Consider the following 27504-nt stretch of genomic DNA (forward strand, 5'->3'; position numbering starts at 1 on the left):
ATAAGCAGTACTTAGCAACAACTAAACCATCAGTGTGTTATCAGCATCCTTCTCATCCTAAATCCAAAACACAGCACTATGCCTGCTACTAGGAAGAAAATTAACTCTGTTCCAGCCAAAACCAGGACACATGGTAACCTCTTACAAAATGAGACTGTGACTCATTTGTGGGATAAGAATTCCAAGATAGTGTTACTGCATTGAAAGTCAGTTCAACTTTTTCCATAATAGGGTCAAGCAGAGGAGCTTGAAGAAAGGAAATTCATGTTAAACTTGCCATTATTCTTCAAAAATGTTTATCTTCTCACTTGAAAAACTTGAAATTCCCATGTGGTGTTTCTATCTTACTTGTATTTAAAAGCTGAACAAAGCCAAAGCACTCAAAAAAAAAAAACCTGTCAACTTCACAAGGCCTTCACACAGTCCACATTATACACAAAGCAGTGACTGCTGATCATAGCTTAGTTTAGCTACCCTAATTAACATGGGCTCTGCCTGATCACTGCACTAGTCAAATATCCCCTATCTGTAGGCCATGTACGTTTTTTTACGACTTTTAAATGCTTCACTGATGATACAGAAACAACACAGCAAATACATGTTTAGCTAGTTACAGGCGGCAGGCTAATTCCTCTGTTTGTGACAGATGAATTTAGCAAATACACAAACCCTAAATATGTGGCCAAGTTACGTAGCTCCCTGAGATAACCAGTTGTCTTCTCCAATAAGGAGGCTCAATTAGCAACAGATCCATAGATGTGGAAGTTGTATCTCACCCCCGGAACAAAAGCAGCTAGAAAATAGTGGAACAAAAATATGTTATGGTTTGTCTTTCGATTTTGCTTTTACTTAACTGCTTTCTACAGAGGTCTATAATCCATTAAAAATCTTCTTTGTGTGCTGTTGTGCTATTAAAGCAACTGAAGAAGACACAGAGTAAGCCAATTCTTAGTGTACATAATATTAATTGAACACATGTATTCTGTCTGAAAGAAAGCATTTAGGGTGTTTGTTTGGTTTTTTTTAATATATTTTTGTTGCTCCAGAGTATTCAAGATGAGTGCACAATACGCTCTGAATGCATCAAAGAGCAAGATAATTTCGTTTCCATTTCTGGCACAGACAAAGGTCATCTTTTGGACTGTTTAATGTAGACATATACCCATGCATCAGGATTCCATGTTATCCTCACTGACATCCACTCCCATTAACCAAGTACAACCCACTGAGGAACTGGATGGCATTTTTTTTTTCCATTAAGGCTGTTACCACACTCTCCTTCAGTGAGGAGGCAGGCTCCCATGTGTTTGTATGAATTGAGGTGCAGTTTCTTTATTGCATATTGAAATGTGTTCTGTCAAATTTTGTTCAAACATGTTTCATTCCAAAGTGAACAACCAGCTTGAGAGACTCCAGGAAGGCTATATTCCTGCAGCTGCAGAAGTATATCAGAGCGACTTTCACACAGACAGAAAGGATTTAGGTCTAATGGTCACCACTGGGATAAAAACCACACAACTGGTCCTAATCAAGGACTGGTGCTGAGACACGTTCTTTGTGGCACACTGAGAGCACTAAACCTCTCACTGCACAGTGGGTGTTAAATTGCCCAAATCTAAACTTCTGACCCGTGTTACAGATAAGGCAGAGTTCCATTTTGCATCTCTCCTACTAAAAGTTTTTGAACTCCTTCATTAACTTCACTACCCTCCTTCAAGATGTTACTACAAGCTACTCAGAAGAGGTTTTGCTAAAATACTATGCTGATTTCCAAGGCTTAATGGTGCTAGCACATTTGTGATGTCTAATTCATCTGCTAGGCAAAACATGATGCCACATGCTTTTGAAGAATTATACTTGCACTGCACAGACTTCAATATTCCACAGGATTTGTTTCCTAAATTCAATTAATGCCCAAAGCATAAAAGATTGCTGCATAGGCATCAGAAAGAAAAATTGTTCAGCTTTCACCTGAGTCAATCGGAGCACTGGAAGTGTTGGGCCCAAATCTCTTCCACTGCAAATCACAAGGCTGCAACATTGGAAAGTTACACCAATTGATAATGTAACTGTCATATGTATGCCTGGGCTCCCAGGAAATAAAAATGCCATCATCTGTACCATTAACCTGTTCTTCTTTAAGCTCTGAACCACTGAGCTATGTTTTGGTGCCTAGGAATGAACAAAACAGTGTCTCTATTATTTTCCTGCATGAGACCTCAGATTCATAAATTAAGGTCAATATAGTTTCTGTGCTAAGCTGTTAAAACAATAAAATAGTTGTGTTCCTTCACTATCAGACATATGGGCTCTTTCACATGCTGAAAGCTGATCTCTTTGTATGCTGAAAGCTGACAGCTCAAAAAATAGCCAGTAATTATTACTATATATTCATAAAAAGAACTCAACTGCAGAAACCTGGAGTCATAAACAGAAAGTCACAAGAGGCTAATCACACACAAGAATTCCCTGCAAGGCATTGGCTGCACCTTCATGGCACTTGCCACAGGTCTGAGGCCCTAATTTAAGGCTAAATGTGTTTTGCTCTACGGAGGCTCTCTGTGGAAAACAGACTTTCTGTTGCAAGGGATGGATCAAGGCACTTAAGCTTAATATACATACAGTTACCACCCTATAGGCAAAAATACAGTAATAATTTCCAGATAGCAGTGATTTAACAGGCCAGGTTAATTTATTCCCCCAAGATGATAAATTATCACTTCACTTAAAATAGGTGGAAACAAAACTCTCATAACAGAAATCTAAGTTTAACTGAAAATATTCCTACTGTTACCTGTAGTTCCAGGGATGATCAACACTGAAGGAAGTGAATAATTAACATTCTTTGCCATGATACTGATTCTGTAGGGATGGTTACCAATGGAAATCCTTGTGCTGTTATGGACTGATGAAAAGGAGATGTGTTCAGGCTTAGAGCCATCTTCTACTTCTTCTCAGGTTACTTCATATAAAATACTTCTTCCATTTGCTTGAAAACTTGGTGCTTGCTGGGAAAAAAATTATGTGGGTAGACACCAATTACATACTAAATATTGCTGAAAAAATATGAGAAGAGCAATTAGAACTTTAAATAACTACTTTGATGTATTATTTCTGTAACAATATAAACGCTTGTTTGCATACATATACTGGTTGAAATGCAAATGCAGAAATCTCAGTAATGGGATTTGTCTTGTTAAAATGCTTAGAAAAACAGAAGTATGCATGTCTGAAATGCCAGGACAGCACACCATCATACAGCTACATACGTTCTGAAATATGTTAATTTTGTCTTAGATTCTTAAAAGACATTTCCATACTGAATTGCTATTAAGTGCACACAAACTTGTTGAAGTTCATGGGAGTAGTTTCCAACCCCTTTATGAAGGGTTTTGCTTCCATTTCTGTATCCATGTCTCACCTTCCAGAACAAGGTGACATTACACCCCCCCCCCCGAACTAGCATAATTTCTCTCCAGATGTTCAGTTTCCCTGTTGGAGCTGCAATAAATACAGCAAAACAAAGATGCTCTAGGTGCAGAAAGGCTAAACTGTTTAATTGCTTCCTCCTGTTTGAAGAAATTCAACCCCCAAAACCTCTCTTTCCCCATCATTCCCAGGTCTTGCCAAAACATTATCCTTTAACTTTTTGTTCCCTTCATTCTTTTTTCTGAATGAATACCTGGTTCATTTCCCTAGAAAAATCTTTCTTTGCTTGCAGTTCCCAGGTGCTTGTTCCCACCTCTGCACAGTTCCTCTAGCCTTCACAGAACACTGTAACTCAGTCTGTCCATCCTCCCAGTCATCTGGATTTCCCATGGCCTGTACTGGATGAAATGCCAGAGACTGGCATGTAGGATGAGAGCCGTTTAAGAAGCCACCTTCTTAAAGTTTGCTTAGTGTGCTTCTACTTTTATGCATGCAACAGGCCTCTGCTTTAGCTACAAAGCAGAAGAGTAGCAGCAAATAGCAAACAGAGATGGCAAGTGAAAAACATCCTTCAAGCTTCCCTTCTCAATAAGCTGGACGTACTTGCATCCTTTGTTCTGATGGTTTGGGCTTTACTCCATTCACTCGACCTCCAGAAATGCTTAGCTACCTCACAGTGTACTCTAGCTGTGTATTCAGTGTATGGCTGCAGTCCACCCAGGGTGATGCTGGCATAATGGAGATGTGTGTCTGAATTGTTGTGCTGCAAGACAGAAAAACAGAACAGTCAGAGCTCAGTTTGGTTTCATGAGCAAGAGGCTTTTGTCTGAAAAAAAAAGTTCTTCCTCTAGATCCTACAATAGCCAGTTAAGCTTGACTTGGAAAAGATAATCATGGAAAAATAATTTAAAAAAAAAAAAAAAAAGATATGCACAAGATCCAAAGATTGGGAGATCTAAAAAGAGGTCTGCAAGCCAGCTCTGTGTAACTGTTGAGTAGGAGTCACTCACAACCTGTCAAATAACTACTTTTTAAATCAAGGAGGGAATTTACTGAGACCTTATCCTCACCCAATCTGGATCTCTTATCCAGTTCATGTAAGTAGGATGCTGTTCTAGACATATGCACAGCATCTACAGCTGCCTTTTCTTTCCATTTTTTTCCCCAACCTTTTACCCCCTCCCTCCTAAGAGGTAGGGCGAGTTCTGGCAAGAGTCAAAAAGTGAGCATGCTTTTAAGCATCTCCTGTAAACGGTCTCCTGCAATGGTCAACTGCAGCAGCCATTTGATCAAACAGTTCTTGGGCAATACTTAAGACAGAAAACAGCTTGCTCCTGATCTTCATAATGCCTTTTAATATGCTGTAGGCAAGCTGCCCTCATAAGAAAAGGGCTACAGAGAAACCACAGTACGTATGCAAAGAGTCAACCCCACTGTTTGTGAAAGAGGTGGAACAAAACAAGGAGTCTACTGAAATAATCTTCAAGGATGTGGAAGAAGATGGGAAGAAAAACTGTTCTGGGGTTACCTCACTAGAAATCAGACACACTGCCATCAAGTACAGTCAACAGTACTTATTATAAGGCCCATAAGTATTTTCATATACTTCAACAAATCGCAGAACACATCCAGCAGAGCACAGAGCCACATATGCAGACCAGTCACACTGTATACTTTAGCCAGCAGTATAACTAGTGTTGGGAATATGAATTAGTGCCAGCAATGGCTGCCCATGTGGACTAGATGATCAGTGTAGAGCTTGGGAGCAAACAAATCCAGAAAAGAGACACATCAACATGCTCACAATATTTAGAGTGTATTCATATTGCTGGGGAATTATTTTTTAATCTCAAGTCAAAAAGATATTTGCTATGCTTTTGTGTATGAAATTCAGGTTTCATACCAGTTCTACTTTCCCATCAGGTTGGAGCACTTCAGTCTGACAAAAGAGTTCAATTCCTTTGTTTCAATGTTTCCAAAATAATGCGATTTCTGTATCTGTGCACTCTTCCCACAGCTGGAAAGGTGCAGTGGGATAAACTGCTAAGGGTAAACCTGAGTTAGCTCTTGTAAAAGATAAGATATATGGAAATATATTTTAAGGTATTTTAGCTAAGTAGTAAAAGCAAATAAGAAATACAGTCTAAGATTTTTCTGCCAGTCTAGGAGAAGCAGATATAAATTAGTAAAAATTAATTTCAGAATGTAAATGTAAGTAAATATTATAAAAGATTAAAAAACCCCTTGTGCTGACTTGGAACTATTTTAGAACATCATGAACAAAAGAAAGAGTTAGAGACTGTCATAGAATCATAGAATCATAGAATCATCTAGGTTGGAAAAGACCTTTAAGATCATCCAGTCCAACCATTAACCTACACTACCAAGCCCACTCTAGACTAATCAAGGGTAGACCAGACTAAACCATATCCCGAAGTGCCACATCTACCCGTTTTTTAAACGCCTCCAGGGATGGTGACTCCACCACCTCTCTGGGCAGCCTGTTCCAATGCCTGACCACCCTTTCCGTAAAGAAATTTTTCCTAATTTCCAGTCTAAACCTCCCCTGGCGCAGCTTAAGCCCATTTCCTCTTGTCCTATCGCTAGCTACTTGGGAGAAGAGACCAACACCCACCTCACTACAACCTCCTTTCAGGTAGTTGTAGAGAGCGATAAGGTCTCCCCTCAGCCTCCTCTTTTCCAGGCTAAACAACCCCAGTTCCCTCAGCCGCTCCTCATAAGACTTGTTCTCCAAACCCTTCACCAGCTTCGTTGCCCGCCTCTGAACACGCTCCAGCACCTCAATGTCTTTCTTGTAGTGAGGGGCCCAAAACTGGACACAGTATTCCAGGTGCGGCCTCACCAGCGCCGAGTACAGGGGGACAATCACCTCCCTGCTCCTGCTGGCCACAGCATTCCTGATACAAGCCAGGATGCTGTTGGCCTTCTTGGCCACCTGGGCACACTGCTGGCTCATGTTCAGCCGGCTATCTACTAACACCCCCAGGTCCTTTTCGGCCAGGCAGCTTTCCAGCCACTCCTCCCCAAGCCTGTAGCGTTGCCTGGGGTTGTTGTGACCGAAGTGCAGGACCCGGCACTTGGCCTTGTTGAACCTCATACAGTTGGCCACGGCCCATCGATCCAGCCTGTCCAGGTCCCTCTGCAGGGCCATCCTACCCTCGAGCAGATCGACACTCCCACCCAATTTGGTGTCGTCTGCAAACTTTCTGAGGGTGCACTCGATCCCCTCATCCAGATCATTGATAAAGATATTGAACAAGACTGGCCCTAAAACAGAGCCCTGGGGAACACCGCTCGTGACCGGCCGCCAACTGGACTTAACACCATTTATCACTACTCTCTGGGCTCGGCCACCCAACCAGTTCTTTACCCAGCGAAGAGTATGCCTGTCTAAGCCGTGAGCTGCCAGCTTCCCGAGGAGGATATTATGCGAGACGGTGTCAAAAGCTTTGCTAAAGTCGAGGTAGATGACATCCACAGCCTTTCCATCATCTACCAGGCGGGTCACCAGGTCATAGAAGGAGATCAGGTTGGTCAAGCAGGACCTGCCTTTTGTGAACCCATGCTGGCTGGGCCTGATCCCCTGGTTGACCTGTACTTGCCTGTGGAGTTCGCTCAAGATGAACCTCTCCATAATCTTCCCCGGCACCGAGGTCAGGCTGACAGGCCTGTAGTTCCCCGGGTCCTCCTTCCAGCCCTTCTTGTAGATGGGCGTCACATTGGCAAGCCTCCAGTCATCAGGGACCTCCCCTGTTAACCAGGACTGTTGATAGATGATGGAAAGTGGCTTGGCAAGCTCCTCTGCCAGCTCCCTCAGTACTCTTGGGTGGATCCCATCCGGCCCCATAGACTTGTGAGCGTCCAGGTGGCATAGCAGGTCATTAACTGCTTCCTCCTGGACTATGAGGGCTCCATTCTGGTCCCTGTCCCTATCCCTATCCTCTTGCTCAAGGGCCTGAGTACCCTGGGGATGACCGGTCTGGCTGTTGAACACAGAGGCAAAGAAGGCGTTAAGTACTTCAGCCTTGTCCTTGTCCTCGGTGACAATGTTCCCCCCCACATCCAGCAACTAAGCACCACACAGCCACTCGCTCACCCTCCCCCGCTGTGGAATGGGGAAAAAAATCAGAAAAAAAAAGTAAAACTGTGGGAAAAAAAAAAGCTGAAAAAGTCCTTGACTAGCATAAGCAGTACTTAGCAACAACTAAAACATCAGTGTGTTATCAACATTCTTCTCATCCTAAATCCAAAACACAGCACTATGCCTGCTACTAGGAAGAAAATTAACTCTGTTCCAGCCGAAACCAGGAAAGGTTTCTGTTTCTTTTTCGGCCAGGCAGCTTTCCAGCTACTCTTCCCCAAGCCTGTAGCGTTGCATGGGGTTGTTGTGACCCAAGTGCAGGACCCGGCACTTGGCCTTGTTAAACCTCATACAGTTGGCTTCGGCCCATTGATCCAGCCTGTCCAGATCCCTCTGCAGGGCCATCCTACCCTCCAGCAGATCGACACTCCCACCCAGTTTGGTGTCATCTGCAAACTTACTGAGGGCACACTCAACCCCCTCATCCAGATCATTGATAAAGATATTAAACAAGACTGGCCCCAAAATGGAGCCCTGGGGAACACCGCTCGTGACCGGCCACCAACTGGACTTAACTCCATTCACCACTACTCTCTGGGCTTGGCCACCCAGCCAGTTTTTTATCCAGCGAAGAGTACGCCCGTCCAAGCCATGAGCCACCAGCTTCCTTAGGAGAATGCTGTGGGAGACGGTGTCAAAGGCTTTACTGAAGTCCAGGTAGATGACATCCACAGCCTTTCCTTCATCTGTTGGAGCCTTTCCTTCATCTGTTGGAGCACCCACACCTGTTGGAGTGGGTCCAGAAGAGGGCCACCAAAATGATCCGAGGGCTGGCGCACCTCTCCTATGAGGCCAGGCTGAGAGAGTTGGGGTTGTTCAGCCTGGAGAAGAGAAGGCTGCAAGGAGACCTTATTGCAGCCTTCCAGTACTTAAAGGGGGCCTACAGGAAGGATGGGGAGAATCTTTTTAGCACGGCCTGTTGTGACAGAACAAGGAATAATGGATTTAAACTAAAGAAGAATAGATTTAGACTAGACATAAGAAAGAATTTTTTTATGATGAGGGTGGTGAAGCACTGGAACAGGTTGCCCAGAGAGGTAGTGGAGGCCCCATCCCTGGAAATATTCAAGGTCAAGTTGGACGGGGCTCTGAGCAACCTGGTCTAGTTAAAAGCTGTCCCTTCTCACTGCAGGGGGGTTGGGCTAGATGACCTCTAAAGGTCCCTTCCAACCCAAAGCTTTCTATGATTCTATGATTCATCCACTAGGCGCGTCACCAGGTCATAGAAGGGGATCAGGTTGTTCAAGCAGGACCTGCGTTTCATGAACCCATGCTGGCTGGGCCCCATCCCCTGGTTGACCTGCACATGCTTGTTGAGCGTACTCAATATGAACTGCTCCATAATCTTCCCCAGCACCGAGGTCAGGCTGACAGGCCTGTAGTTCCCCGGATCCTCCTTCCGGCCCTTCTTGTAGATGGGCATCACATTGTCACATATGTTCCTACAAGTCATATGAAAAACCAGGTCTAGCAAAACTGTAATCAGTGCCTCTAAGGAAGGAAGCGCTGCCAGAATGCAGCAGTTACATCAGCAGTCTCCCAGTCCATCAGCCTGTCAGCTTCAGAACCAAGCAAAGCACATGTTGACTCCTGCTTCTTCAAACTGGTAAGGGGACCACAGGACCTTGGGAACACTATGGTGGATATGGTGGGGCTGGAGGACACAAGGAGAGCTGGAAATACTGCTGGAGACACAGGAAATACTGCCTGTTTTGAGGCAGGAGTAGGTAGGAACTTATAGGACCTGGGGCACGCTGTGATAAAGAACACAGACTAATAGGGAAGAAGGAACCATAGCCATTAGTTACTGCTAACAGAATAACCTGTTTTATTTCACTGATGCTGGACTATTCTTCCTCCCTTACAGTAGCAGAGAAGATGTTACTGTCCCACATTAGCACCAAGACAGTTTAGCACTATTACCCCTCTCCTGGCAATATCTGCTTACCCTTGTATCATATCTCATTTGGAGAGGTGTTTGTAATTTTATTTACCTACTTTTAAAAATGGGCATTTCCATTTTATTTTGGAAAGATGGTAACATCAGCAATAATATTCTGGAGAAAGGACTGATTTCCCAAGTTACCTACACAGATATTTTTCTTGAACACCCCATTTTATATCCTTGTATAATGTTGCTTCCTATACTATGAAGCACCTTCAGCAAAGCAGCAGATTTTGAAGCCATAAGGGGCTTCATTTCAATAACCAAATCTGACCTTTGGAATGAAGTTGTTTTCTACCATTAACAGAACTTTGCAAAGCTGAAGCTGAAGAGACAGAAGATAACTATAGCACAGGGACATATATTAGATAACTAATAAAAACTGTGAAGACAAAAATCAAGGACTTTAAACTGGCACCCAAGTATAAAGATCAGAAGGAGAACAAGGCCTTCAACAAAAAACCCTCAACAAAGATATAGAAAAGGCCTTACTTCTGTGAGTTGCATAAAAAACATCCATGGAATTTTTCTTTCCCAGAGGGTTTTCAACAGTCACTGTGATATTACAGATCCTCTGCTGGCCTATATCCCAAGAACACAACTGCAGCACAGTTGAAGTCTTGCGGAGATGAGCTGGGGGCTCCTGAGATAGTTAGAGCTCACAAGGAAACCTTCGTGAAACACCCAAAGGGAAACAAAGGAGGTTCCACTAAGAAGGTGACACAGCCAACAGCCCAGATGAAATGACTCTACACGAACACACACAGCATGGGGAACAAACAGGAGGAGTTGGAAGCTGCTGTGCTACTAGAAAGCTACAACCTGATTGCCATAACCGAAACCTGGTGGGACGAATCCCATGACTGGAATGTGGCTATCGATGGCTACAGGCTGTTCAGAAGGGACAGGCGAGGAAGGAGGGGCGGAAGCGTTGCCCTCTACATAAAGAAATCAATACAGTGTGAAGAGCTGTCCCTGAAGAATAGCCACGTGCAGGTCGAAAGCTTATGGGTAAGAGTCAGAGACAGAGGCAACAAAGGGAACCTTGTGGTTGGTGTCTACTACAGGCCGCCTGACCAAGGGGAGCCTGCTGACGAAGCCTTCTTCCTCCAGCTCCGGGAGGCTTCGCGCTTGCAGACTCTCGTCCTGCTGGGGGAATTCAACCACCCCGACATTTGCTGGAAAAGCAACACAGCGACCTGTAGGCAATCCAGGAGATTCCTGGAATGCATAGATGACAACTTCCTAAGCCAGGTAATAGACATCCCTACCCGAGGGGACGCAATACTGGATCTGATGGTCACCAATGCAAGTGAGCTCATCGGTGACATCAAGAGTGCAGGCAGCCTGGGCTGCAGTGATCATATGTTGGAGAAGTTCACGCTCCTAAGGGACATGGGAAAAGCAAGAAGTACAGTCAGGACCCTAAATTTTAGAAAAGCAAACTTCCAGCTCTTCAAGGAGTTAGTCAGAAGGACCCCCTGGGAGACGGTCCTCAGGGACAGGGGAACAGAACAGAGTTGGCAGATCTTTAAGGACACCTTCCATAGAGCACAAGAGCTATCAGTCCCCAAGTGTAAGAAATCAGGCAAGGAAGGGAAGAGACCAGCATGGCTGAGTCGAGACATGCTGGTCAAACTAAAGAGTAAGAGGGAACTGCACAGGCAGTGGAAGCAGGGACAGGTGTCCTGGGAAGAGTACAGGGAAGTGGCCCGGTTGTGTAGGGAGAGGGTCAGGAATGCCAAGGCGAGGATGGAGCTGAATTTGGCAAGGGATGTAAAGAATAACAAGAAGGGCTTCTACAGGTATATGAACCAGAAAAGGAAGGTTAAAGAAAGCGTACCCCCCTTAATGAACAAGAAAGGCGACCTTGTATCAATGGACGAGGAGAAGGCTGAGGTACTCAACAACTTCTTTGCCTTGGTCTTCACCGGCAACCTCTCTCCTCACCCCTCCCGAATCGATGGACCACAAGATGGGGACCAGGGGGGTAAAGCCCCTCCCACTGTAAGGGAAGATCAGGTTCGAGACCACCTGAAGAACCTCAATGTACAGAAGTCTATGGGACCTGATGAGATGCACCCCAGAGTCCTGAGGGAATTGGCTGATGTAGTTGCCAAGCCACTCTCCATGATATTTGAAAAGGCATGGCAGTCAGGTGAAGTCCCTGCTGACTGGAAGAAGGGGAATGTTGTGCCCATTTTTAAAAAGGGAAGAAAGGCGGACCCTGGGAACTATCGACCTGTCAGCCTCACCTCCGTGCCTGGGAAGATCATGGAGCAGATCCTCCTAGAAGATATGCTCAAGCACATGGAGGACAGGGAGGTGATTCGAGACAGCCAGCACGGATTCACCAAGGGCAAGTCCTGCCTGACCAACCTAGTGGCTTTCTATGAAGGAGTGACTGCATCAGTGGACAAGGGAAGAGCTACGGATGTTGTCTGTCTGGACTTCTGTAAGGCCTTCGACACAGTCCCCCACAACATCCTTCTCTCTAAATTGGAGAGATATAGGTTTGATGGGTGGACTGTTCGGTGGATAAGGAATTGGCTGGATGGTTGCATCCACAGGGTGGTGGCCAATGGCTCAATGTCCACATGGAGACCGGTGACAAGTGGGGTCCCTCAGGGGTCCGTACTGGGACCGGTGCTATTTAACATCTTCATCAATGACACAGACAGTGGGATCGAGCGCACCCTCAGCAACTTTGCAGATGACACCAAGCTGAGTGGTGCGGTTGACACGCCAGGAGGACGAGATGTCATCCAGAGGGACCTGGACAAGCTGGAGAGGTGGGCCTGTGGGAACCTCATGAGGTTCAACAAGGCCAAATGCAAGGTCCTGCACCTGGGATGGGGCAACCCCTGATATCAATACAGGCTGGGGGATGAAAGGATTGAGAGCAGCCCTGTGGAGAAGGACTTGGGGGTACTGGTAGATGAAAAACTGGACATGAGCCGGCAATGTGCGCTTGCAGCCCAGAAAGCCAACCGTATCCTGGGCTGCATCAAAAGAAGCGTGGCCAGCAGGTCAAGGGAGGTGATTCTGCCCCTCTACTCTGCTCTGGTGAGACCTCACCTGGAGTACTGCATCCAGCTCTGGGGCCCTCAGCACAAGAAGGACATGGACCTGCTGGAGCGGGTCCAGAAGAGGGCCACCAAAATGATCCGAGGGCTGGAACACCTCTCCTATGAGGCCAGGCTGAGAGAGTTGGGGTTGTTCAGCCTGGAGAAGGGAAGGCTGCGAGGAGACCTTATTGCGGCCTTCCAGTAATTAACGGGGGCCTACAGGAAGGATGGGGAGAATCTTTTTAGCACGGCCTGTTGTGACAGAACAAGGAATAATGGATTTAAACTAAAGAAGAATAGATTTAGACTAGACATAAGAAAGAAACTGTTTACACTGAGGGTGGTGAAGCACTGGAACAGTTTGCCCAGAGAGGTGGTAGAGGCCCCCATCCCTGGAAACATTCAAGGTCAGGTTGGATGGGGCTCTGAGCAACCTGATATGGTTAAAGCTGTCCCTGCTCACTGCAGGGGGGTTGGGCTGGATGACCTCTAAAGGTCCCTTCCAACCCAAAGCATTCTATGAATCTATGATTCTGTGAACATGAGCACTGCTCAGAACAACTTACTGTGCACGGAACCGTGTTTTGGGAAAAGCTATCAAAGAAGAGTGGGGAGAAAAAAAGAAAAAAGAAAATAAAAGAGAGAGAAGGACATTTTTCCATAATGTAGAATCAGATAGATGTTGAAATTGTTGATGCCCAACTAGAATACAGCATCATATAAAATAAGGCTGAAGGGGACTATAAGAAGCCACACAGTTCTTTCCCCTAGCCTATAGTTAGGATGAATATAGGTATTCTTACAATTAGAAGAAAGTTTTCTTCAAAGTCTAAGTTTACTTTATCCTTTTAAGATACAGCTAAATTACTTTTAGCAATTTCATCATGGGTTTACAGCTTTCTAAAATAGCGACTTGATTTGCCAAGAATTAAACCATTTGCATGTCTACCATTATGCTTTTAAATGAAGCAGTAATTTCAATGCATCTTCTAACCTTCCATTTTTAAATCACTGTCATAATATCTTAATGGAAGTGGATGATGCAGAGACTATGAAGGTATACGCAATGATGACCTGCCTTGTGCTGAGATCTTTTGATGAATGTTTGTTGTGATGATGAGGCATCTCTCCTGTTTTATGAGTTCCCCTTTCTCTGCAGTCCCTGCTGTAAAAAGCCCCTCTCCTCTCTATTTAGATGCTTCTGTAGGAAGGAGCCAAGACCTAAGTCTGGTATGCCACAGCTATGTAACCTTGACTCAGACTGCTAAGACAGAGCTGTGAGAAAGTCTGCAGAGATTAAAAAAAAAAAAAAAAGAAAGCAGCTGTAACGATAGACAGAAGTAGGATTGTCAGTAGCTCAAGGACTCAAGAAGGAAAACACCAGCATGGAAAGTTATAAAATCCTAAAGAACTAGGGAGGCTAATCAGGCTAACTGGGAATCGTCGGTTTGACTCAGCATTAGTATCAATGGACTGTGAACACACTAATACTCAGCCTACCAGCTGATTAAATCCTAGTTATGTGTTGTGTGTGTTACCCAATAAATAATATGTTATACTTTTAAGTTATGTATATCCTGATTGCAGGGTTTCTACATACCTACTGAAAGATATCCAAACAAGTTAACACAAAAGAATGGTTACAACATGCTTTAGTAAGCAGAAGCTGGTCTGATGGACCAGCAACTGTTTTTATAGGTAGTCTAACTCAGAGCAGTTCTGCACTGCTCAAACTTTGTTAACTAAGCTGATCAGTGAGCTGGAAAGTGGCAGGCAGCTGTTTGCAACAAGGATAAAAAACATTTCCACAGATTTTAAAGGACAGAAAGAACCTGACTGTTCTGTACTACACAGGCCAGAGTTAATATAACAATAAGCAGACTTACTCTTCAGATATGGTGCATTTTGGTGAGTGATGTCCATAAATATAGGTGTCTCCTCCTTGGCTCCAAGTACATGTTACTGTTCTCATGTCTTGAGTTTAGCAGGAAAAATCATTAGGTGTATCAGGTGGTTCTTGTCAAAGGGAATAACCAAAAAAACCCAACAGCATAGCAGTCAAGGCAAAAGTCATCAACGTTTTTACTATATTAACAAACTAGAAATAATGGATGTGTACAAAGCCTGGTTTACTACAGGTATTATTATTTCACTTATACTTATTCAGTGTCCACTCTGCAGAGAAAATCAGGACACCATAAATTAATTGTAATCCAAGTACATTATTATTTTTTGTTACATGAATACATTCATTAATTTAATCTCTATTATTTTCTATCTGTAAAAATTGCTACCAGCCTTTGAAAGGGGGACTGTGCTGAATTTTTACCACATGCACACAGTGAAGCTGAACTCCTAAATGGGTAGGTATATTTAAAAAAATCAGTCACCTGTCCTAGGATCAATTAATGAGATGAATCTGAACACATTTAAAATGAAGGCTTCTATTCTATTCTATTGACTGGCAAACTGGTAACAACAGACGAGAAGGCGGCTGAGGTACTCAACAACTTTTTTGCCTCAGTCTTCACTGGCAACCTCTCTTCCCACACCTCTCAAGTGGATGGACCGCAAGATGGGGCCTGGGGGAGCAAAGTCCCTCCCACTGTAAGACATCAGGTTGGTGACTACCTGAGGAACCTGAACATACATAAGTCTATGGGACCTGATGAGATGCACCCCAGAGTCCTGAGGGAATTGGCTGATGTAGTTGCCAAGACACTCTCCATGATATTTGAAAAGGCATGGCAGTCAGGTGAAGTCCCTGCTGACTGGAAAAAGGGAAACATTGCACTCATTTTTAAAAAGGGTAGAAAGGAGGACCCTGGGAACTACCTGTCAGCCTTACATCTGTGCCTGGGAAGATCATGGAGCAGATCCTCCTAGAAGATATGCTCAAGCACATGGAAGACAGGGAAGTGAAGGGCAAGTCCTGCCTGACCAACCTAGTGGCTTTCTATGAAGGAGTGACTGCATCAGTGGACAAGGGAAGAGCTATGGATGTTGTCTGTCTGGACTTCTGTAAGGCCTTCGACACAGTCCCCCACAACTTCCTTCTCTCTAAATTGGAGAGATATAGGTTTGATGGGTGGACTGTTCGGTGGATAAGGAATTGGCTGGATGGTCGCATCCAGAGGGTTGTGGTCAATGTCTTGATGTCCATATGGAGATCAGCGACAAGTGGAATCCCTCAGGGGTCCGTACTGGGACCGGTGCTATTTAACATCTTCATCAATGACACAGACAGTGGGATTGAGTGCACCCTCAGCAACTTTGCAGATGACACCAAGCTGAGTGGTGCGGTTGACATGCCTGAGGGACAGGATGCCATTCAGAGGGACCTGGACAAGCTGGAGAGGTGGGCCTGTGTGAACCTCGTGAGGTTCAACAAGGCCAAATGCAAGGTCCTGCACCTGGGAAGGGGCATCCCCTGATATCAATACAGGCTGGGGGATGAAGGGATTGAGAGCAGCCCTGCGGAGAAGGACTTGGGGGTACTGGTGGATGAAAAACTGGACATGAGCCGGCAATGTGCGCTTGCAGCCCAGAAAGCCAACCGTATCCTGGGCTGCATCAAAAGAAGCGTGGCCAGCAGGTCAAGGGAGGTGATTTTGCCCCTCTGCTCCGCTCTGGTGAGACCTCACCTGGAGTACTGCGTCCAGCTCTGGAGTCTTCAGCACAGGAAAGAAATGGACTACTTGGAGCGGGTGAGGGGAGGGCTACAAAAATGATCAGAGGGTTGGAACACCTCTCCTGCGAGGACAGGCTGAGTTGTGGTTGTTCAGCCTGGAGAAGAGAAGGCTGCAGGGAGACCTCATTGTGGCCTTTCAATACTTAAAGGGGGCTTATAAGAATGATGGGAACAGACTTTTTTGTAGGGCCTGTAGCGATAGGACAAGGGGGTAATGGTTTTAAACTAAAAGAGGGTAGATTCAGACTAGAGATAATGTAGAAATTTTTTATGATGAGGATGGTGAAACACTGGAACAGGTTGCCCAGAGAGGTGGTAGATGCCCCATCCCTGGAAACATTCAAGGTCAGGTTGGACAGGGCTCTGAGCAACCTGATCTGGTTAAAGATGTCCCTGTACATTACAGGGGGGTTGGACTAGATGACCTTTATATGTCCCTTCCGACCCAAACCATTCTATGATTCTATTCTATGATTCTTTAATGCTTTCTATATGCAAACGTACAAATCTGAAGTCAGACAGTAAATAGTTCAGCTGGACATAACAGAATAATGACAACTTACAGCAAGCTTTTTTTGTTTATCCCCCAATTCCCCACAACCATTCTTGACTTAATAACAACAGGAAAACAGAGCTGTATTAAAGCATTCACTTACTACCCACAAAGAAAACTGCATGATCATAGCATTGCTCTTCATTGCAAGACTCTTGACAGTAGACAGTGATGTGAGGCACTTGATGTGCCACATTTTTCACAGTGAGAAGTCATACTTGACTGTGCGACTGAAATCATGAATAGCTGGAACTAAAAATAATTCCTTATGAGTTGACCTTTCCTTCCAATGCAGCAGCGATATCAAAGCCTTCCTCTACAATTTTTTCATCTGGAAAGATTTGTGGTCCGTTGTTATTTGACGTGTCCAGGCCTGCAAATTAATGCATAATAAACCATTTCAAAACCTGCTCATAGCAGCAGCCTTCAATGAGAATACATAACCGAGCATTTCCACGAGAATCTGCTAATGTTATATTATCCATTCATGCATTTTTATTTCACATTCTTCCCCATACAGAGAGCAGTTTGACATGTAATCATACCAATATTTCTGTTAAATCCATCCACATATAATGTAGTCCAACAAACTACCTAAGAGACTGTGCTGGTTTTAGCTGGGGTAGAGTTAATTTTCTTCATAGTAGCTGGTATGGGGCTATGTTTTGGATTTGTGCTGGAAACAGTGTTGATAACACAGGGATGTTTTAGTTATTGCTGAGCAGTGCTTACACAGAGTCAAGGCCTTTTCTGCTCCTCACACCACCCCACCAATGAGTAGGCTGGGGGTGCACAAGAAGTTGGGAGGGGACACAGCCAGGACAGCTGATCCCAACGGATCAAAGGTATATTCCATACTGTATGACGTCATGCTCAGCATATAAAGCTGGGGGAAGAAGAAGGAAGGGGGGGATGTTTGGAGTTATGGCATTTGTCTTCCCAAGTAACCGTTACACATGATGGAGCCCTGCTTCCCTGGAGATGGCTGAACACCTGCCTGCCAATGGGAAGTAGTGAATGAATTCCTTGTTTTGCTTTGCTTGCACACTCGGCTTCTGCTTTACCTATTAAACTGTCTTTATCTCAACCCACGAGTTTTCTCACTTTTACCCTTCTGATTCTCTTCCCCCATCCCACCGGGGGGGAGTGAGTGAGCAGCTGCGTGGTGCTTAGTTGCTGGCCAGGGTTAAACCATGACAGAGACTAAATCAATCTCACTGCCTCTCACTTAGGAGAAACAAAGAGTGTGCATTCAAGAACCACCTTTACAGATGAACGCTGCCTCCTGCACCTATGAATAGGCTGATGCTTACAGCCAAAATGCCTGCTGTTGAAGATTTTGAGCAGGGGGCTAGAAAAACATCATGTTCTGAAGCTCATGCAGAGCTCAGCTAAAAGGAGTCAACACTGAATGAATCAGATCAGTAAGGGGATACTCAGCTTGGAATGAGACTCCTATGGCTTTCAATGTTGGACTCCTTGCTGGATACAAAAATTAGTGGGATTTAACTGACTCACAGCCTTTTGCACAGGTTGGAGATAAAAATATACTCTCAAAAATCTGATCCAATAACTGATGAAGTCTAGAGTCACTACCTTTCAGAGAGTTCTAAATCAGGTCTGTAATACAGAATCAGTTTGAGACAAAGAAATAGTATCCAATTTCAGTTAAAAAAAAATCTCCAAGATTGAGGTTAGTGAGAGAGAGTGTCTTGCATCCTATCTCCCATTATATAAGGTTAGGGAGTTGGGCAATTTATGTGCTACAATCCAAGTACACGGACTTGTGATGCTTCTACTACCCATCATTTCTCCCATAACTAAAAGCCCTTGCTGCTCCAAACAAGAATAGTGTTTCTTTACAAAATCACTGTAATTTTTTTTCCTAAAGCCGTTACATATTTCATTTAAACCAAATTCTCTGGAAACCAAACTGTTCTAGTAAGACATTGTAATCCGAAAAAGCTGTTCTATGTGATATAATTTGATTACATAATTGGTCTATTCCCTGTTTACTCTCATATAATTCACAGAAGTTCATTTCAAATGACATAAGGAGATGACTTGCTCCTCTCTCTCTGCTTCTTTAATACTAATGAAAGCTATGATCCCAAGACAAAAGCAACATATGCATCAGATGATGTAGCCATAGCTATGCACTTCCTCTCCTCTCCCCTCCCCCAGTCTGGGCCAGGGCTGCGTCTGACCTGGTGATAGGCTACACTAGAGACAAGGCCGCTGACTTGTGCAAGAGCTTGTGTGAAGAAAGGAGGCCAAATTCTACTGAAATCCAAACTCCCATACCAGTCGATGTACTGCATTGTTTTAATGTGTGAGCAAGAAAAGCTAAATCTTTTAGTCTACTAGCTTAGGAAGATAGTCTGCAAATTAAGACAATGGCTGAAGCATTGCTATTATTGCCAGCAAAAGAAGAGTTGGTTAGTGCTTAGAGATTAAAGAGCTCAAAATGGATTCTTGATTTAATGCTGTTTCTTCTGAATTGGACTTTACCATTAAAGTCACCAGCAAATTAAAATCTAGCTTTGTAGTAGAAAAAATAAACCCAATATTGCAAAGTCTTGTTTTGCTTACCCAGGACAGTCTCCCACAGACTCCACTGACTCCAGATTTTTGATGCTTCTGCTTTGCTCCTGATTCTCAGAGTGTGAAATGCACTCCAAAAAAAAGGTCACTTGTCATTTATCGAATCGAGCGTTATTTTCATCAGTAGACATTGTGCATATATTTGCAAGCCAAGCTCTGACTGTTATAAGATCATAATGTATTAATGAATTGCAATTGTATTGTTTGATTGACTGTAAATAAACCAATTTCTTCTTTCTACCTAAGGTGGGAGCTGGACCCCACTGGAGAGTGCCAAAGGCGACAAAAACTTAGGTGATAGGGCGACACATTAGGGTGTGATAGTATGTAGGAACAAATGGGCTCGGTATCATGACGCATCATCCAAATTCCTGCCAAAAGACATCAACCACCAGTCTTTACCAAGGTAGATGGGCCACCTTTACTTAACCTGGAAAAGGAACATGTATAATTTTATATATGTTCGATAAATAAGTCCAAATCCCATATCCAATGAAGAGGCTTTCCTGATTTATTCAATTGTGACGTTATGAAACTCCTACAAACAAAGGCCAGTAAGGCAAAGTATTGAAAACACAGCAATGTGTAGATACTTTGGAAGTACAATCGAAGGGGCGGGGGGGGAGAGAGAGAGAGATGGCTCAAAGGAGGAAAATGCTTTTGAAAAATGAGTGTCTGAAATCCTACCTGCTACACATGATCTCACCCTAAGTAACTAGTAAGCTAAGTAACTGCTTACAAATCTGCACTAGCAGTGGTGGAGTGACTAAGATGCTGGCAACAATAGTCGTGAGTCAGGCCCTGCTTCTCAAGAAATGGATTCACTCTCAGAGACTTTCAGTGGGTTATTTGTGCCTGATATTATATCAGTCTGCACACATGCTGCTGCCTGCAGGTGCATCTTGGCTGATGCTCTGGGTTAAATATCTCTGGCTTTGGATTACAGCAGTTAACTGGCCAGTAAGGAATTATGCAGATATTATCTCAATCTAGTTCTGAGGCACAGCATCTGAGGACAGCACTACCATCAGTGACAGGCAGAGTAGGAAAAATAGCTGCTGATTTCTCCAAAATGCTTGACCACTGTAATGCGCACATACAAGAAACATGAAAAAAAACATCCAAAAGTATTAAAGCTCCATGAAGGTAACAGAAGAAGGATAGCCTAAAATATAAAAAGGAGTTCAAAGATCATGAGAGCAAAATGCTCTGTAATTTGGCAAACATTTTTATATTGAATTATATAAATGCAGACACACAGCAAAAAATATAAAATGTTCTGCTGCACTTTAAGAGAAGATATCCTACAAATATCTCTCAGCATGTACCTACTAAGGCCCACCTGGGCACTCAGTGGGCTGTACTAATACATGGCACTGCAGCTCAAACTAACCAGGGTACCATGTAGTCACACAGACAGACAGATGAAAAGGTACCCCAAGTGTTAATCTCTCCTGGCATGAGAGCCCATAAGAAGCAGGAAAAAAATGGCTCAAAAATTATACTAATCACCTGTAATTATGAATACATTTTACAACAGAACATATATTTCAGTACTTCTTGAAGCAACTGTACCAGTTTCTCAGCATGTAGATCCATGCTGCTCTGATGAGCTGTACCAGAGCCCTGACTCACGCTGACAACTAGAGAACTGCTCTCCATTACTGCTTTCCATCAGCAACACCTGCACTTTCATAATACCACCACTCAGAAAAGATCTGCAATCAGTTCACAATTTAATTTCTCAGTTATAGCACTGAGGAATGTAGTCACTGCTTTGGAAGTTATATAGACTGCACATGCTTTGGTATGAGCAGACTCACAGTTTCTTTATTGGTACACATTCTTCAGAAAAAAACCACAGAAGCAAATACATTCCTGTGTGGCAGTGACATCCAAAATATCCTGTTTATTTTCCTTGTCTTGTTTATTACAAGTAACAGTACAGACTACATTCCTGGATTTAAAAAAAAAAAAAAAAATCTTTCTTCCAGCAAGTTAACAAGAGTTTGTTGGAAGGGTACTCAAAAAACCCACTTAATTGTTTGAAGCTATATGGCCTCAGTTTCGGACTTCAGGGTTAGATCTACTCGTGGGGTGTTAAAAATCCTACCCCATGTATAAAAGTGGTTAAAATGTTCTGAACTGTATAGAGTTCACCTGCAATGAAGATGTGCTTCTTCAAACTCTGAGACAAAATACTATCAACTTGGCTGATCAGCAGTAAGTTCTGACTCTTAACAGTGCCCATCTTATTTTATTGACTCCTGGTTTCAGAAAAATAAGCCCTTCTCTGCTTTATGTGCTTTCTCACAAATAGCAGCTTTAAATGAGTCAGAACAGTTTTCCAATTTTACTAAGTTTTAACATGTGCATTTAATGTTCTTCCATAGTTCAATCAGCAGATGACTAATAATAAGCTATAATATCCCTAAGACAGACATGCATTTAGTTCCCAAAAGATTTTGTCAGATCCAAAGGAGAGGACATTTTCTTGGGAGACAAAAGTTCTCACACTGAAGTCACAGACTGGGGAAAAAAACAGGAGCAGGCCTAAGCCTATGATTTGGGTGATCATATCTCCACCTCTTCAAAAAATTTGGCTGGTTTAGGTGTTAAGGAAAACTAGCAGGATAGGTACTTTGCAAAAGAGACATCACTACCTTCTTCCCTAACTGGAAGAGGTAGGTATAAGGTAATTGCTAACAGGCAATTGCCTTATTTGCAAAGCACAGGGCTTAAAAGGCTCCGCTCACACTGAGACTATCCGGTTCGTAAGGTGAGAGGAGTTGCAGCAACATGACTCATGTTCAGTTAGTCCCCAGTGAAGGGTAGTCATCATGCTGAAAAAAAGCCTGCCTTTAGGAGCAATGGAAGGGGTTTTTCTGGGAGGCTGCTTAGGGGACCTGCACCTTGGAAGGGAAAGAGGCCTTTAAAATCAGATCTCCTAAGTCTGCCCACCACAATCCCTCAATAAGGGTATGCAAGGCATATCTACATTCTGCACAGGTGGAAATTACTCCTTCATCTGAGCCAATATTTTGTTTTCACAAAAACTGGGCATAACATTAGACCAAGTCTGTCACCTAGTGAAATATGGAGGTATTTCTAGCACAGTTTTGTAAATACTATGTTGTAAATCAGAAACCTATACAGCAAAGCTATCTGCATATGCATCCAAACATTTGATTTTCCTTTAGCTTCCTTTATATTGTAAATAACTAATATACCTTTTTTTTAAAATACACTTACTGTCCATACAGTAGTAGTTTCATCTGTTTGACGGACTTGTATTTCAAAAGACATTGCCAGCTCAGCATCATGCGCTGACTTGCCAACATCCCATTCCACCAGCAGACACTGAAGAGCCAAATCCTTGGAAACATTAAGGTACGTTACTGGAAACACAAGGGATTCTAGGAGCACAAAAAGGACACAAAAATATTAATGTTTATGTATGCTTTAGTCCTTCAAATATGGCTAAGTTGCAAAGCAGATCTGAAACAACAGTGGTTAGAGGTAAGATAGGTTCCAGACAGTTCTGAAGGAAAAAAAAAAAAAGAAAAAAGAGAGAGAAAGAAAAAAGAAGTGATTGAGGTCCATGCTGTTGATATCAAAAGCAAATAATCTTTCATCTTAAGGCATCAGCAGGCTAGAATGAGGTTCCTGAATCTACTCAATAGCCCCCCACCATGACATTGGGTATGCTATTTAATTTCTTTATGCCCTCAATTTATTAGATACTTTATAGGAATATTGATCCTTCCCTTTATAGTCTTATGAAGAGGAACAACATAATGTATTAACAGGGACTGAATCTCAAGAAATCCCAACCCCCAGCAACACTTCTAATCATTAGGGCAGAAAATCCAGGCTCATTCTTGCTCTCTGACATAATTAGGATTAAATTATTTAATGCAAATCACATATTTGAACAGGTTGGGTTAAGAGTTTCCCTTCACTAGCTAGCTCAGATGATAGTCTAGTATTAGGCACATTCCTGGTTGCTCTGCACAGAGCTTAGGTACTTTAGTCAGGGCTGTGACTAATTCTTCTACTGGAATTAGACACTTAGTTAATAACAGCACCTCCATCCTTTTGTGGGCCTGGGTTTAATTCCCAGGATAAACTAAAGTTTAAAAGTCAGACTGAAGTCCCTTTTGGTGTCAGGAAAGGAAAGGCTCTTTAAGAAGACTAGCCTGCTGAAAACTACAGATCACCTTATGAGTGGTCCCTCTTTTTAGATGTCTGCTCTGTCACCCTCCCAAAAAACCCTAACTCTTCCAAGAGATTAAATATGGCACTCACTGATGTGTATCTTCTCTCCTCCCTGAAAACCCACCAAACCACCACCAACCACAACCCCCCCCCCCAAACCACAACAAACAAACAAACAAAACCAACCCTAAACTTGATCTGATTGTTAACGAAGCCAGGGAACTGAAATGGCCAAGTAACTAGGCTTTTTCTTTTGCCACAGTTGCTTTCCAAGATTCTTCTGCTTGTTATAAATGACAGGGTCAGAATGCTGATACTGACCAGGACACAGAAAAGAAATCACAGAAATAACTGTATGTTTTAATAAAACAGAACTCATTCTGGCATTCCTACCCCACTGCAGCCACAGTCCTCAGGGACAGCCTGGACTGAGAGACCTCAGCAGCTCCTTTTCACAAAACTGCCACCTCCAGCATTTCTCCCAGATGTGCTTCACCCACTGACCCAATGATTATCTGAGACTTTTAGAGAATATTACTGGCAGAAACACAAGCATTCAGGAAATTTAGTTTGAGAATCTACATTTTGATAGATGGTCCTGGCAGCAATCAGATATCCAAACCATTTTGCAATTTATCTTGCAGTGCCTGCTGTGCACTAACCTCTGGGAAGCAGTTTCCCTACATATGGATCTTTAGGTTAACTGTAGGAAATTAAAGGCTTAAGAGAAGCAGTAGTTATAACAATCCCTGATCAATCAAGGGAAGCAAAAAATACTTTATAAGCATATTTATTAACTATGAGAATACAGACACTGACACAGCATAGATGTTTATACAAGTCCAGCCTATAATTAAAGAATAAATGGAGCAAAATATATATTGTACCATTAGTAACAACTTATAAAAAACTGCTGGATTGTTTCTCTTTTAGCAAATCATCTACAAACTCTGTTGGTATATTTTTAATCCATTCCATTTTGAAAGGTACTGGAAGTCAAAGCAAAATGAAAACCACATGGTTTTGATCTAGAGGAAACTACTGTCATAGATTTCTTCAGATATGCTTGGAGGGAGAAATCGAGGTTTAATTCTTCAAACACTTGGTCTCAGAAACAGGATTGCAGTATCCTAAAGAGTTTTTGAGGAAGAAGTATACACACACATATACACACATACCTTCCTCTTCTATCAGTTCTCACTGCAGCCTTAATACATAATTACTGGAAAAAGATGAACATGTGTAATTACATGAAAGCAGAATTTGACAGCATTAGTGTCTCCTGTAAGGTAAATGCAAAAATGTTTCACATGCAGAAGTAAAATTTCCTTTTTGGCCATGGTTATGACATGGTCCTTAAAAAACAGATCTGCTGCTTGACAGTTGCTTTTGAACAGCAAGGAGTAAAAAAAAAAAATGGCCATCAGTTTTACACTACCATGAGGAAACCCAGCACCTATGACAACTAGTAGATGTCTGGAACTGAATAAACAAAGTGGAAGGCCTGGGGATAAATTTCACTTGCCTAAATGATGATGGAGCAGCAATTTTAGGTTTTACTGGAAAACAGAAACATTGTTAGTTTCAGCCAAGAACTAACCAGGCAGGGAGCCAGAACAACCAAAGCAACAAAGTGAGCTGTAAAATTAACTGTGGAAGCAGAGTATCTTATGTTATGGGAAGGTATGACAAGACACACTTCATCTCCCCACATTCTACAGATTTTCACCATCAAAACAAGATAAAGGCTGTTAAAATCCCACTTATGCTAAGGAATTGACTGTAATCTTGTTCCTCTCCAGTAATGTAATCTTAGCTGCTCATTTTTTGGTCAGCCTTACCTGTACCTTCATCATCCTGTTACCTGAAGCATCATGTACCAAGCCTCTGAGGGGATCTTATTTAGCATATGTAAATAGGTGGCTGATCTAAAGCTCCAGACCCTTGCCATTCTTGTGTTTTCTTTCTGCAGTGCTGAAGACAGATGGCCCCAGCACAAATAAACAAACCTAAAGGAAGGGACCTGGCTAGTCTCTTAGTGAAACTCATAGGTGCAAAATAAGACTCCCAGGGAAAGGAAACAAATATACCTGAAAGAAAAGCCAGCCAGTTGGCAGAAACCTCTTCCTCCTTCAGGGTGCACCATTAAAAGAAACCCCTGTGTATCTTCTGAATTTCCCTATCCTCTTCTTTTGCTCCTTCTCTGGCCAATTCTAGTTGCAAGCGTCACTATTGCATTGCCTATTGCATTGATGATGAGCTTGACTCTCTTCTCTACATCTGTCTCTTTTTGTCCAAGCTAAAAGCTCATCCTGTTTTTCACCATGGAGAATAGTTTCACCTGCCATATTTAATTAACCTGAAAAAAACCCCCAAAGGTCTCATTGGTTTCTGTTTTTTCCTCCATCTGTACGAGTGTTCCTCCACTATCTCCTTTTATTTAGATGACATATCACTTGGGACCTCACACAATTTTGTTTTCCTCAGAGCCTGGTATAAGAGAGTCTAGATCACCAGTCAGGGCTTATACACAGTACCAACAAACAGAAGAAACAATATAGCTTGTCTTGAAGACCACTGAGTTACAATGTGGGACTTAAAGACTTTTGTAGTATAATTTACACACATAGAAATATTTGTAGTAGTCACAGTTATAATCTTCCCCTCCTAGTAAAGTTAAATAACCAAGGCATCTTAAGACTTGTTTTAACTTGAAAGCTAACTCAGACTATATGAACAGCTTTATGATTAACAACAGAGGCTAATTTTATTCCTGAACAACTGTATGTGAAAACAAGTGACCAAGTTATTGTAATGCAGTAACTGTTTGGACTTGCCTGCATTACAAAGTTCTGCCACTCTAGAGGCATTGGTAATAGAGTCTCAAAACTGAGGAACTGGCACCTTGGGTGAATGGAGCGTGAACACATGAATTTCAAGGTTGAAGAGAGGCAAAAAAAAGTCTGAAACAGATATGTTACCCCTTTGGTACGATACTAAGTACATTCATACAAAAAAAACCCCAACCCGCTCCCTCCTTCACCAACTTAATTAAGGCAATACAACTTCTATAATGCAGACTACAGTTTGGCAAGTTCTGCCTTCTTAATGGTGGTCACAGAAAATTCAATTAAAAATATTAATTTTTTTTCTTTTTTCTTTCTTTTAATGGAGTCATGCCCAATGCTATTGCCAGCAGCAAGTGTGCAATCAGTACTTTCACCTTAAAATACACAGCCTTCTGGAAAGTTATCCTTATATTCAATTTTGTTCCCTCAGAATATGCATATTTGCTTTTTTCTTTGTATTAGATACATATGTAAAGTTTAAGAAATAAAAATCTGGTCCTGGGATTTTGTGGCACAACCAGAAAAGAGCCAACAGAAGTCCTAAAGTTTTCATAGATGAGACAAACAAGAAAGGGAAAGTGAAGGGAAAAGGTAGAAAAGCATAAAAGTTGTCAAAGAGGAAATAAATTAAAGATGACAGATTACAGATCGAAAACATATGAGACAGAGAGGGAGCAGATAAATAAATACACTCTGGCTTCATATCATTGCAAGTTATTGATTCAACAAGCAATTTTCCATGATGGGGTTACAAAGGTATTTATAGAAGTTGCTTCATCACCTTACCAAAGATAATAATTTGATTAAGTGTGTAACATTGCTTAATCACAGGAGACTTACAAATGAGCAAGTCCAAAGCTTCAGTTGTTGTAGATGGCTTCCAAATAAAAAAGCAAATGTTCAGACATTTACCTTGCTGTGAGTATGCAGTGTAGCAAGTCCTCAGGGGAAGCAGTACTGCCAAAACCATGAAGTAATTCATCAT

At 42.7% G+C, this 27504-nt stretch overlaps 1 pseudogene; it reads right to left on the minus strand.

Annotated features, from left to right (window-relative positions):
* Positions 1-100: 100 nt before the first annotated feature.
* LOC142596574 (oncostatin-M-specific receptor subunit beta-like) lies at positions 101-27504 on the minus strand (annotated as a pseudogene).

This window comes from Pelecanus crispus, chromosome W (assembly GCF_030463565.1).
Source record: "Pelecanus crispus isolate bPelCri1 chromosome W, bPelCri1.pri, whole genome shotgun sequence".
Classification (NCBI taxonomy): domain Eukaryota; kingdom Metazoa; phylum Chordata; class Aves; order Pelecaniformes; family Pelecanidae; genus Pelecanus; species Pelecanus crispus.